This window comes from Desmodus rotundus, chromosome 6 (genome assembly GCF_022682495.2).
Source record: "Desmodus rotundus isolate HL8 chromosome 6, HLdesRot8A.1, whole genome shotgun sequence".
NCBI lineage: Eukaryota > Metazoa > Chordata > Mammalia > Chiroptera > Phyllostomidae > Desmodus > Desmodus rotundus.
The window spans coordinates 83,790,588-83,803,191 of NC_071392.1; the positions used below are offsets into that span (position 1 = coordinate 83,790,588).

General features: G+C 47.0%; 1 long non-coding RNA gene across 1 annotated transcript; it reads left to right on the forward strand.

The window, feature by feature from the left end:
- Positions 1–5,750: 5,750 nt before the first annotated feature.
- Positions 5,751–12,470, forward strand: LOC123479197 (uncharacterized). Its single transcript, XR_006654736.2, has 5 exons — positions 5,751–5,988; positions 6,852–6,934; positions 8,881–9,087; positions 10,509–10,615; positions 10,895–12,470. It is a non-coding gene; the product is annotated as an uncharacterized lncRNA (long non-coding RNA).
- The last annotated feature ends 134 nt before the right edge of the window (positions 12,471–12,604 follow it).

The window sequence follows — 12,604 nt, forward strand, 5'->3', positions numbered from 1 at the left end:
AGGCCTGAGATACTTTCATCAGATTCCTGGAATCTCTGTAAAAAAAAGATCCTGAAGATACCGGTCTCTAGGTCTCTCCAGGCGTGCAGAATCGCATGCCCCTCCCAAGACCAAATGAATCAGGGTTTTGCATTTTAATGAGATTCCCAGGGGACTTGTACACACATTCAAGTTTGAGAAGCGCTGTCTTAGATCCTTCACTGGGTGCGTGTGTTGTTCTGATGAATATTTCTAAGTACAACACACGCAAAGTGCCAAGTCACATAAGAGTGTCACTTGATGAATCACTCCCAAGTAAATCCACAGGTGCACCCACACCCAGAATAAGGAATAGAGCTCGGGCCCTGACTGGTGTGGCTCAGGTGGATGGAGCATTGTCCCACAAAGTGAGAGGTCTCCAGTGTGACTCCTGGTCAGGGCTCGTGCCTGGGTTGCAGGTTCGGTCCCCGGTAGGGGGACTGTAAGAGCCGACCGATGATGTTTCTCTCTTGCATCGATGTTCTTCTCCTTGTCTTTCTCCCTTCCACACCCTCTCTCTAAAAAAAATAAATAATTAAAATCCTTTCAAAAAAGAAATAGAACTTTGCCACACCCTAGAAGCTCCTTTTCCCGCTGCCCTCCAACCCTAAACCCTCTGCTTACCAGAGGCAACCAAAACACCAGCTTCGGATAGCTTCAGTGAATTTGCTCCATGTTTGCTCATCTAAGTGGAACCCTGTATGTACTGTTTTCCATCTGACTTCTTCTGCTCAACAAAATGTGAGTAACAGTCTAAATCTCTCACTAGAAGTCCTGTCTGCTGTGTGCCTACACTTACGTGCTGCTCTCTCTCCAGCTTCCTGCACCTCCTGGCTCCGGAAACCTGTAAGAATGTTAACTAAATCCTATTTATTCAAGTGAATATTTATGGAGCCCCTAGATTGTACGGGGCATTGCGTTAGAGGCTGAACCCCAACGCTCATTGCAAATTGAGACTTCTCTTTCAGTGCCCTCAGGGAGGTGGGGGGGTCACGTTGGCACATGAATTCAGACTTTGAAAGGAATTTGTCACCTGCCCTAAAAAACAGCCCAAACTGCAGGCGAGCAGGCAGCCACCGGGTAGCGGCAGGGCCTCCCACTTCTGTCTGCTGAACACATGATAAAATCCAGGTCCAATAAGTTCCTGGCTCAGCGACTTCTACTTTTCTTCAAATGTTAGTGGGTTAAAGATTGGGATTCTCCCAGCTAAAAGTTCTGTCTCAAAAACCTCTTGGTGCTTGTGCTTCCTGGGGCCTTCAGGGATAAATGATGCGCAGACACCACAGGCTTCCCTGGACATCCATGGTACTGAAATCCTCCTGTCTGATTAGCTCCCCATAAGCATCTCTATGAGAACGGTGGCCCAGAACCGTCTTTCTGGGCCTCAGTGTTCTCCCGAGAACAAGCAAGGAAGCCCACTGCATCAGAGGTTTCTAACCCGAAGTCCATGGATCCACTAGGGAATCTGTTAATACCTAGAAATTATGTGAAGGGTAATGAATGTGTGTTTGGGGGACGGAAGGGAGCCCCGAGTACAATGACATCCCCCCAAATTAAACACATTCATGTTAGGCGATCCCCAAGAACCTTTTTTTAAAAAAGATTTTTATTTATTTATTTTCAGAGAGAGGGGAAGAGAGAGAAAGAGAGGGAGAGAAACATCAATGCATGGTTACCTCTCATGCGCCCCCTACTGGGGACCTGGCCCGCAACCCAGGCATGAGCCCTGACTGGGAATCGAACTGGTGACCCACTGGTTCACAGGCCGGCACTCAATCCACTTAGCCACACCAGCCAGGGCCCCAAGAACCTTTTTAGCACTTAATATTCTGCAATCATGTGGCTCCGACAGGAGCGCTTGATTTTTGCTTAGCCTCTGCTCCAGCTGAACCGAAAAGGAAAAGTTAGCCTTGCCTTTTTCCTTCTGTCACTTTTTCTGCCCTAACTGGAGAGGACTGTAAAATAGCAGCCCCACACAATAGAGCCTCTCTCTGATCTCTGCAGGTGAGATAACATCAAGGGTCATTTCACTGAAAATAGCTCGGCCCTGGCCCTGAATCAAGTCCCTTCATTTTCATATGACCTCAATCTGGGTTGCATTGTACTTAGCTGGCTTGTTTTCTAAACACGGCATCTACGTAACCCTCAGAGCTCGTCGGCGGGTCTGGTTCTCATAACCAAATAGACGTAAACACGTTGATATCTCCTGAGCAGTTCAGCGGTCCGGTTTTCTCTACCCAGTGGAAAGGGTCTGCAGCAGCCCCACAAGGAGAAACGCACCCAGGTTTGCCCAGCCAGCCTGGGGCGTGAGCCCGTCAGCAGAGCAAAAGGATGAAACCGGACCCTTCCTACCTGTCTAAGGCCAGAGCTCGTTATTTTAACCCAACAATAATATTGGGTTACACAGTCCCTCTCTGTGGCTGGTTCCCCTGGCAGCACCCAAGCAACAATTGGAGCCAGAAGCTTCCATTACAAACCACCGTGGTCAGTAAAGGAACACCTTGTATTCCTTACATGGAGCGAGACACGCTGGACCAGTAAATAGTGTCCCTAATAGGTGCGCTGGTTTCACTGCAGATGAAAAGAGGTGGTTTCAGAACTCCGGGCTTCCTACGAGTACCCTTTTCTGTTTCTAGTTATCTAAAGAGGCAGGACCACACCTTCAACGCTTGTTGAGCCAAGTGTGGGCCACAGACCAGCATCACCTGGGAGCTTGTTAGAAATGTGAAAACCTCAGCCCCACCCAGAACTACTAAACTACAATCTGCATTTAACCAGATCTCCAGGTCGTTCCCTAGTTACAGGCACAGGAAAACGTGAGAAGCCCTCCCAAGGAATGGCCCCAAATCTCACCAGCAGCCAGCACCTCACTTACATCACGTCTGTGGCCTTCCAGCAAATAATTAATGATCAGTAAATGTGAGCTTCCTTCTTCTCCCTCCTAAAACCCAGAGGACCACCAGAGACGTATTGAGGAAGGGAGGGGAGGAGGAACAAGCCCAGAAAAGGAGACACTTGGGGAGAGAAGAGGGAATGGTGCAGGAGACAGAGGAAAAGCAAAGAGACAAGGGGCGAGGTGGGGGTAGCAGGCAGAATGAGGCCCCGGGGCTCTGCACTGCATGGGGCCCCACCTGGGGCCTGAGGATTTCGCCTTCACAGGTCTCTCCAGGGCCCGACGCTGCCTCCTATGTTTCCCTATTGAATAGTTTTACAAATCGGCACACGTTTAAACTTCAATTACTTTCGAAAAGAAAGTTTACATCTTGGGTTTTATATGCTTGTAATATTTTTTCCTGGATTTTTATTTTTAAATCTATTTTTATTTACTTATTTTTTTAATTTAAGTATAGTCAGTCTACAACACTATATCAATGATATGCATATTAGGTGTACAAGATAGTGATTCGACCTTTTCATACCTTACAGTGTGATCGCCCCACTAATTCTAATAAACACCTGTCCCTGTGCAGACTCACCCCGATATTACTGACCCGGCACCGCTTCCCCTTTCCACCCGCCCCTCCACCCACCCCACCCCGGCAACCATGTTTTGGTCTCTGTTTCTATGAGTTTGTTTTGTTTTGTTTGTGTGTGTTGTGTGTGTACATTCCACACGTGAGTACAGACCCCCCCGGGGATGCCTGGTGGTGTGGCCACACCTGGGACACAGAGGAATGACCGTCCAAGGGCTGCAGAAGGCCCCTCGGAGCTGGCCCGAGGAACCAGGCCGGTTCTCCGTTGTCACGTTTTTGAATCTGCACTGCAGGACCGGAGGGTCGGGTATAAGCGTTGTCATTCAGGCTAAAGCCACTGTGGACAGCAGATCACACTCGCCCAGAACCGGCTGCATGTTTAAGGGCACTGGCGAGAACGTGGGATAGAGAGCATGAGAGTAGCGGGCAGGGGTTCACTCAGTGCTCCAGGTACCTGAAGGTGCATTAGGGCTGCTAAACCCATGTGATCAGGGCTCAGGGCGGGGACCTGACACCAGGGAGAAGCCAGCCCTCATCTGATCTCCCGTAAGTTACCACCGCAACTTCCCTTTTCAGTCTGTCTGCACAGAGGTGTCAACAATTTATAGAACTTGCTCTTTTCTGTCTTCTGAGGAAAGGGAGAGGCGAAACAAGCCAAAGAGATGAGCGTGTGAACACACCGAGGGGCTCCTTTTCAAAAAGAAACATGGAGAAACCAAAAATTCCAATAGGAAACAGAAAACAACCAGGAGGTCAGAGACACACACTAGAGAGGAAGGCAGCAACGGATTAATCGCGCCGGTTAGCCGCAGCTCGGGGGGGACTGCACAGGAACACAGACGTCGGAAAGGGAGAGTGTTTCTCCCATCCCCACTGGGAAGACGACATAAAAGGAACAGACTCGCACCGTTCCAAGGGCACAAAAGAACCTTGACTGGTTAGGGCTATTAGACTCCAATCCGAGCTGACAAAGGAAATAATGGGCCTGCCTCAGACAATCTTTTCTAATGGATAGTTAAAAAAATAAAATCGCCCCGGCTCTATTGTGGGTCAGGTGTGGCTCTGACGGGATGTCAGGGGTGGGTGTGCGGTTCCTTTAATCCAGTTCTCAAAGGCTCCTAGGCCCTCGGACCCGGGCCTTTCTAGCAGGACAATTAATTCTGTTGCATTAAATATTGCTTGCGATAAGTGAGTCATCAATGGACTCTGAGCCCTTCCGTCACTCCTGTTTCTGTGCTTTCAAGCAAAAGGATCTCCTGACCAAGCCCTTTGTAAGCAGACGTTACACAAACTGTATGCGGTATATTAACTGCATCATACGAGGAGAGAGAAACGAGCTTCACTGTCAAACGGGGAATCTTTTGTAAACCTGGATGCTGAAAGGCACAATGGAAGAACCCGCCCAAAGCAGAAAGATGAATGGCTCTCACACACACAGGCCAGAAACTCAGGGCAGCTGGCAGGTGCCCGACGCACGCAAAGCTGTTAGCACAGTGCCGAACCCTTAGGACGCAGGCAAGACATGGAGCGCTCCTAAAATGCCACTACTCCGCTGTTTGCCTTAACCTCCCCTCTGTGCACAGAGTCAGTATTTCATCCAGGGCACCCCAGCCCCCAGGCTTTCTGTCCCACACCCACAGTGGTTCAAACCCAAACCGCCCAGACCAGCACCCCAGCCCGCTCCAAGTTCAACCTGGGGATCAGGCCAGCCAACCCCCTGCTCCCTGTGAACTGTCAGCTCCTTCCTGCTCAGCCTTTCCCCCTCTTCTGAGAGCAATGAGATGAAAACAGAGGCTTGAAAATCACCCCATCGATTGGAGCCGAAACAGAGGGTAAAGGTAGCACTGGAGGAAGGGAATGAGCCCAAAGTCCAGCCCGTTTCTCCTGCAACGTGCCCTCTGTCCGTCCGCCCGTCCTCTGGTTACCATCCCGGGAACTAGCACTCTCTGTCCACAAAGGAAGAAGGAGCTCACACCTCCTCCGAGTGACTATCTGAAAGCACATGGCACTTATCAGGAAGGCTTGTGGCTTCCTAGAATTAAATTCTATATGTTTTAAGTACCATTTAACACAGAAGTCTGATTTTATTGCTTTTGGTCAAAGGTCACAGTAAGATTACAGAGCAAGAGACAGCACGATGTAATCCTGAGTTAGAGTCAGAGCGAGTATGATTTCAGAGGAAGTTTCCAAGGGGGAGTGGCTTCTGGGTCGACTTAACTGTAGAGTCTAAAATAACTTCAGCAGCCAGCTCAGAAGAGAACCACTACGAGTCACCACCGTGTCTGAGTCAAAGAGTAAGAAACTGAAGTTTGCCAAAACCTCTCTCAAGTGACTACTGGTGAGAACGACCCCTGAGGACCTTCTGGTGGAAGGACTGACAGACTGGAAGCATCCACACGCGTCACGCATCAGTCCAGGCTGCCGAGCGGAAAAGGGTCCCAGAAAAGGCTTGTGTGGGCCTGGACAAGAGAAGTTGGCCAGGGAGTGCCGCATTCCGGTGAGGTCTAGCCATCGCAAACACTGTGTCCCCCACCACCTGCCTGCCTGCCTGGGGACCAAAAAGACCCAGCGGTAGAGATATGCGCTGCTAAGAACCAGTCTTTGTTTCTGCTTATTCTGCCTTGTGCCCTTTTGTGGGTAGAATTGTGTCCCCCCCCCCCCCCACACACACACAGGGTGTATGTTGAAGTCCTGACCCCTGCAACCTGTGAATGTGATTCGGAAATAGGGTCTTTGCAGATGTACTCAAGTGAGGATGAGGTCAGGCTCAATCAGGGTCAGGTCCCTGTAAGCAGAGAAAGCAGAGCTGGGACAGACACACGCAGAGGGAAGACCATGAGAAGAGGGGCAGGGAGGACCCCAGCTGACAACAGAGGCAGAGATGGGAGGGGCGCGTCTACAAGCCAGAAGCGCTGAGGATTGTGGGCACCAACTGAAGTGGGAAGAGGCAAGGATGGGTCCTGCCTGGGAGCCTCACGATGAGCCCAGCCCTACCAACACCTTGACTTTGGACTTCTGGCCCCAGTATGTGGTACTTTGTACAGCAGCCCCAGCCATGAATGCATCCCCCAAAGAGCCTTAGCCTCTCCTTCAGGTAAACCTTCTTCCTCATCCACACCAACGATCCCCGTGCCTAGTGACAACCACATGGGGTCCCAGCCCTCCACACAGAGCTCCCCAAAACACAGATACACTTCCTGTGTATCTACTGAACTGCAGGTGCTGAAGCTACCTTTTCTTAACTTACGTTATGGGCACAGTTTTTAACATTCACAAAAATAGAGCAATGTAAGGGACTCCTGTGGGTCCACTGCGCAGCTTCCAAACTGACTGACATGCTACCCATTTTATTTCCTCTAGCTCCCAGCCAAGTGCATTTTGCATGGAGGGGTGCCTGGGGCATTTTAAAGCAAACTAACTCAGCACAACATTCCAGTTCATCTGTAAGTGCTTTGGTCTAAACTATATCAGCCTTTCTTTTATCATCTTTCAGAACTGTGTCTTTTATTAGTTATGTAAAAGAAATGGACAGCATTTTATGTCGGGTCTTCTGTTTTGTTCTTTTTACAGTTCAGTGGTTTGAATGTTTTCACAGGTTCATGCAACTATCAGTCTAATTTTAGAGCATCTCCTTCACCCCAAAATAAACCATCAATAGCCACTCCCCATTGCCCTTCTCCCCCCAACCCCAGACAGCCACCAGTCCGCTCTCTCCCTCTAGAGATTTGCCTGTTGTGCACACTTCATTTAAATGGAGGCGTACGATCTCTAGCTTCTTCTGGCGTCTTTCACTTGGCATAATGTTTATAAAAAATATATCTGTTTTAGCACGTATCTATAATACATTGTTCCTTTTTATGGTTGAATAATATTTTATTGCACAGATAAGACTACATTTTGTTTATCCATTCACTAGTCGATAGAAACTTGGGTTGCTTCCAACTTGGGGCTGTAGCGATATTGCTGCAACTGGTGAAAGCTTGTGCGTGTTTTCATTTCATATACAGACAGGGTCTGGCAGAGGCAACGCCTGATTGAGTGTGGTCGGTAGGGTAGTAATATGGATGTAATAATTTATAGTTTTAATGTGAACATTTCACCTAAAATGTCATATGGTGTGCTTGAGTGTGATATTGTTATGTTACAGAATTACAGGCTTATGATTTTGTAATAAAAGAGGGGAGTTATTTGTGCTGGACTCTGTATGTGTGTGTATATATGTATACACAGGGTCACACACACACACGAGTGAAATTGCTGGATGGTAAGGTCAACATTTTGAGTAACTGCAAAACTGTTTTCCAAAGTGGCTACACCACTTACAACCACACCAGCAATGTATGAGGGTTCCAATTTCTCCATAAATTCTCTAATGCTTGTTATTGCCATTTATTTCAGAGCCATCCTAGTGGATATGAAGTGGTATCTCATTGTGTGTGTGTGTGTGTGTGTTTTAAAAGATTTTATTTATTTATTTTTAGACACAGGGGAAGGGAGGGAGAAAGAACGTGAGAGAAACATCAATGTGTGGTTGCCTCTTGAGAGTCCCCTACAGGGGACCTGGCCCACAACCCGGGTATGTGCCCTGACTAGGAATCAAACCTGCGACCCTTTGATTTGCAGGCGGGCACCTAATCCACTGAGCCACACCAGCGAGGGCTCATTGTGGTTTTGCTTGGCATTTTCCTAATAACTAATGATGCTTAGCTTTTTCATGTGCTTATTGGCCATTGGTATAACTTCTGTAGAGAACTCTCTCTTCAGAATTTTTGCCTATTTTTAATCGGGGTACTTGTCTTTTTATTGTTGAGTTGTTAGAGCTCTTTCTATGTTGTAAATACAAGTTCCTTATTAGATATACAGTTTGCAAATATTTTCTCCCATTCTGTGAGCTTTTTCACTTTCTTAACAGTGTCCCTTGTAACACAAAAGTTTTCAATTTTATTAAGTCCAATATATTTCTTTTTTCTTTTGTTGCTTGTGCTTTGGTATATATCTAAGAGCCATTGCCTGAGTCAGCATCACAAAGATTTACTCCTCTGTTTTCTTCTGAGTGTCTTATGGGTTATCTCTTATTAAGTGATGATCCATTTTGAATTATTTTTTTAGGTGTGGTGTAAGGTAGGAGTCCAAAAGCATTCTTTCGCATGTTGATACAGTTGTTACATTTTAATTCTATTTCTTACTAACTTGTTCTGTGATAACGTACCTCCGTTTTCCATAAATTGCCCTTTAGATGGCTTTCTGTATAAGACCAGCGAGAGTGATAAAAAACAAAACCCTAATGGAGAAATATTTTAAATCAGGAAGTGATCAGCTCTTCCCTCATTGCCCGTAATCTGTGATTCATTTCCCCAATTTTAGGCTTTTTTCCCTTTTCTTATAATAGTCCACAGTGCAATCTCGCACTCGGCTGACTCCTCAGTCCTAACTGTGCAAATGAGTTCTGCCCTAAACCTCAGATGTTCAATTCAACAATCAACGTATTAACACTTTGGACACCAACAATGTGCCAATTGGTCCTGAGCAATCAGAAATGAAGAGAGAGGCCTGCCGCCCTCAGGCCAGCACAGACCAGATGGGAAGGCGCGCACAGGTAACAGCACAGAGTGAGGACAGTCACGGGAGGGACAGAGGGACTAAAGGGAGAGGACCAGAGCGACAGCTGAGAACCAAGCCCATGCAGGGGTGGCCAGTGTCTGGTGCAGGCCAGCCGAGGACATTGATGAGCTGGAGACTAGGGCGTGGTCCCCACTCGCCCCCAGCTGATCGTGTCCCCACAGACAGGTGGACCTAGGAGTGAGACTTCTAATTTTTTTCAGGAGAAGTTGGGGGGGAAATATCTAAATTTTATGTGTAATCCCTCATTTTTAAAAGTTGTCAAGTAATTTGAGTTTTAAAATTTTATAGCGAATTCCTCAAAGAGCTAAACATATAGTTACCATATGACCCAGCAAATCCACCCCTAGATATATACCCAAAAGAACTGAAAACAGGGACTTAAACAGATACTGGTACATCGATGTTCACTGCGGCATCACTCACAGTAGCCAAGGGGAGGAAACAACCCAAGTGTCCATCAACAGATGACTGGCTAGACACGCTGGGGCCTCGCCACGCCGTGAGTGTTACCGAGCCACGCGAAGCAATGACGAATCGGTACGGGCCACGACGTGGATGCACCTTGAAAACATGATGCTAAGTGAAATAAACCAGACGCAAAAACACAAACCCTGTCTAATTCCACCTATGTCAAATACCCACAAGAGGCAAATTCAGAGACAGAAAGCAGACAGGAGGCTACCACCGGCTGGGGAGTTACTGCTTTAATGGTCAGAGTTTCCGTTTGGGGTGACGAAACGGGTTAGAAATAGACAGGGGGAAGGTTGCACAACAGTGCGAATGTAATTAATGCCACTGAAATTGTACGCTGAAAACGGTTAAATGGCAAATTTTGTATTTTACCACCACAAAAACCCCTCTAGACTGGCTAAAAAAACACGTCAGGGATTACTACAGGAGGGGTAGGCCATCAGTTCCGGCCCTTAGACTCAGAGTGGGTAACAGTGGACCCTCAGGTACATGAGCAAGGGCTCAGTGACAATACAAAGTTCTGTGCTCGACACTGGCCTGGGGGCGAGGGGTGGATAAAATTTAAAACATATATAAATGTGTGTGTGTGTGTGTGTAATACATAGACCTAATGGTAGGAACACAACAGTGCTTTCAGGAGGCTCTAAAAATGTGCTTCAAGAGCTTCAGATAAGAGATTCTGGTTGTGGGGATCCTTAAAGGATTCACGAAGGTGTTGAACTTGAGCTGCCCTTGAAGGGCAGGTAGGAAGAAAGGCTGCTTCACGAAAGGGAACAGCACAAGTAGAGATGGGGACGGTGTATTTCAGTACGGAGTCCAGTTTGGTTGGAAAAGACTCTAAGTAGGGAGGTGGCTGGAAAGGAAGGGGGGCCAGGGCCGGGGGCCATGTTGCCGAATCAAGGATTTCCCACTTACTTTAAACAGAAGGATGAAGCTCTCCAAGCTGCCCTGAGACTGGTGAGCCAGGCATCAGTGTACAAAATGGACTGAAGAGAGGAGACTGAAGAAATGCACCTGCCTGCAAGAGCTTGGTGAGAGCTGAGGAGGGCCTGGGCCTGGACAGCAGCCATGGGATGGGAATGATGGGTGCACGGGGACAGAAAGGGGGCTCTTTGGAGGAGTAATTGCTCGATACTGATGGCTGGCAGGGGGACAGGGAGTGTCAGATGGGGCAGAGGTGGGGGCTACATTTTTCAGGATGTAGATGATTTTCAATTCATTTAGCGATGAAAATGAAGAGGGAGGGATGTATGTTAAGGGGACAGGTTTCTTTGGCATCATTTTGAATCGAGTTTTTGTCTGTTTTTTAGGTTAGGAGTGACCGAAGGAGTAGAATCAGTGGCACGGGGGAGACTGGAGATTGGAGAGAGGAAGAATGGTGAACTGACGGAGCAGAGGAAGACACAGAGGGGGAGGGGCGCGTGGGTGGACCTGGCAAAGGGTCAGAGTGATGTGGGCACAAGGGAAGGGAAGAAGGTGGGAGAAAGAGACGATTTGTTAGTGGAGAGGAAGAAAGATGGCTTCATACTTAAGACAAAAAATGTTAGGGGGTGGAGGGACTGGGCAAAATGGGCAACAGTGTGGGGATTTGGGGGGGAGGGAGGTATAAGGGGACTAAATGGTAATGGAAAAAAAATAATAAAGCTTAAAAAAAAAAAGAGGGGTTCCGGCCAAGATGGAGGCACAGGTGGAATCCTTCACTTCCTCGAACAACCAAAAGGAGGACAACAACCAATATAAAATTAATAAACAACCAAAAGTGCCAGAAAATCAAACTGCATGGAACTCTGACAACCAAGGAATTAAAGAAAAAATCAACCAGACTGGCAGCGCAGCAAAGAGGGTTGCCCCCCCTGGGTGAACACCTAAGGCCCCCGCCCCTACAACTTACCAGCTGCACCAAGACAAAGAAATAGGGCCCAAATGAAAGAACACAGCAAAACCTCAGAACTAAGCGATGAGAAGATTGCCAACCTATCTGATGGAGAATTTAAAGCCCTGGTAATCGAAATGCTCACAGAACTGATTGAGCTTGGTGGAAAAATGAAAGAACAAATGAAAGATACCCAAAATGAAATAAAGCAAAATATTCAGGGAACCAACAGTGACAGGAAGGAAACCAGGACTCAAATTAATGATTTGGAACAAAAGGAAGAAATAAACATCCAACTGTTTATTGTTGAAGAAACAAGAATCCAAAAACATGAAGAGAGGCTGAGGACTCTCTGGGACAACCTGAAACGTTCCAACTCTGAATTATAGGGGGGCCAGAAGGAGAAGAACAGCAGCAAGGAATTGAACACTTATTTGAACAAATAATGAAGGAAAACTTGCGCAATCTGGCAAAGGAAATAGACTTCCAGGAAGTCCAGGAAGCCCAGAGAGTCCCAAAGAAGATGGACCCAAAGAGGAACACACCACAGCCCATCATCATTAAGTTACCCAAGATCAAAGACAAAGAGAAGACCCTAAAAGCAGCAAGAGAGAAGGACACAGTTACCTACAAAGGAGTTCCCATAAGGCTGATTTCTCAAAAGAAACCTTACAGGCAAGAAGGGGCTGGAAAGAAGTATTTGAAGTCATGAAAGGCAAGGACCTACATCCAAGATTACTTTATCCAGCAAAGCTTTCATTTAGAATGGAAGGGCAGATAAAGTGCTTCCCAGATAAGGTCAAGTTAAAGGAGTTCATCATCACCAGGCCCTTATTATATGAAATGTTAAAAGGACTTATCTAAGAGAAAGAAGATCAAAACTATGAACAATAAAATGACAACAAACTCGCAACTATTAACAAATGAACCTACAAGAAAAGAAAAACAATGAAAACAAAAACTAAGCAAACAACCAGAACAGGAACAGAATCAGAGAAATGGACATCACACAGAGGGAGTTCAGTGGGGAGGGGGGCGGGAGGAATAAGGGGGGACAAGGTACAGGGAAGAAGAAGCATAATTAGTAGGTATAAAACAGACGGGGAAAGATAAAAAATGGTATAGGAAACAGAGGACTCAAAGAACT